Below are 1,406 nucleotides of genomic sequence, written 5' to 3'. Positions count from 1 at the left end.
CTGTAATGCCACGGCACTCTACCCAGGGGGACAGCTTGAGGCTCTGTCTCAAAAAAAAAAAAAAGAAAGTAACATTGAAGTGTTTCATCTGAGGGTCAATACACAATCAACAAATCTACAAGCAAAACTATTGTGTCAAATGATGAGCATTATAAGCGTCTCAAAGGCAGATACAATCAAAGCCGCTGTGCTCCACCTACAAAGGCAGCAAAGTGACCACGCAACGAGGAGGACTTCCAAGAAAAACAGGTTTCTAATTAGCCAAAAAAGGCAAGTGAGTATAACCACACATAGTGGAAGTTTCCAGTTTAAAAAACTTCCTTATTTCATGAAGTCAACTAAGGCAAAGGAAGAAAATAAAACATCAATATATGTTGCCATGAGATTTTAATCCCATCTTGATAATACAGCCCAAAGGGCAAGAAGAAAAGTAGTCAGGCATCAGGCACCAAGAAGAGGGCTCCCCTCTGGGGGTACTAAGGTGAGAAGGCAACTCTTATAATTTATGGACCAGGAGGAACTAATCCTACATGTGTTTTTTTTCTCAGAACTCATCGGCTCATGCCCATAATCTTAGCACTCTGGGAGGCCAAGGTGGGTAGATTGCTTGAGCTCAGGAGTTTAGACCCCTTCTCTACTACAAACAGAAAAACCAGTTGGATACAGTAGTGTACACCTGTAATCCCAGCTGCTTGGGAGGCTGAAGCAAGAGGACTGATCAAGCCCAAGAGTTTAAGGTTGCTATGAGCTACGACACCATGGCACTCTACCCAGGGCATCAGAGTAAGACTTTGTCTCAAAAAAAAAAAAAAAAAAACTCACCTGCAAAATCAAGATGATAAAATAATAAGCCCTTATATCTTTATCCTTTATGAAATGCTTTCACATTTATTTCACTACCTTAAAAGATAACAACTTAACTCTGTAAACTAGGTAAAGCACATATTATTATCACCACTATATATAAATGAAGAAACACAAGTTCCCTGGAGTGCAGGGGCTTGTCCAGTGTCACCCAGTAAGGACTTTGGACTCCTAGTCCTGTCGTCTTTCCTATACCAACCCTGCAGTTATTCCTGTTCAGAGGTGCAGGCTGGGATCACCCAAGAGGGTGAACCAAAACTAGTACTTTTAAACCCTAGTTTAAAAGAGACTCAGCCCGGCTCAGCACCTGTGGCTCAAGCGGCTAAGGTGCCAGCCACATATACCTGAGCTGGCAGGTTTGAATCCAGCCTGGGCCAACAATGATGGCTGCAACCAAAAAATAGCTGGGCATTGTGGTGGGTGCCTGAAGTCCCAGCTACTTGGGAGGCAGAGGCAGGATAATCACTTGAGCCCAGGAATCAGAGGTTGCTGTGAGCTGTGATGCCACCACACTCTACCCAGGGTGACAGCTTGAGGCTCTG

General features: G+C 43.8%; 1 protein-coding gene across 2 annotated transcripts in view; it reads right to left on the bottom strand.

Annotated features, from left to right (window-relative positions):
- MYH9 (myosin heavy chain 9) overlaps positions 1-1,406 on the bottom strand; it is a 94,705-nt gene that overhangs the window by 60,639 nt on the left and 32,660 nt on the right. The gene's annotated exons all lie outside the window — the stretch shown is intronic.

Source organism: Otolemur garnettii, unplaced genomic scaffold, assembly GCF_000181295.1.
Source record: "Otolemur garnettii isolate 467f Iridium unplaced genomic scaffold, OtoGar3 scaffold00007, whole genome shotgun sequence".
Lineage (NCBI taxonomy): Eukaryota > Metazoa > Chordata > Mammalia > Primates > Galagidae > Otolemur > Otolemur garnettii.
The sequence above is the reverse complement of the archived record's forward strand: the minus strand, read 5'-3'. Positions and strand labels throughout refer to the sequence as shown.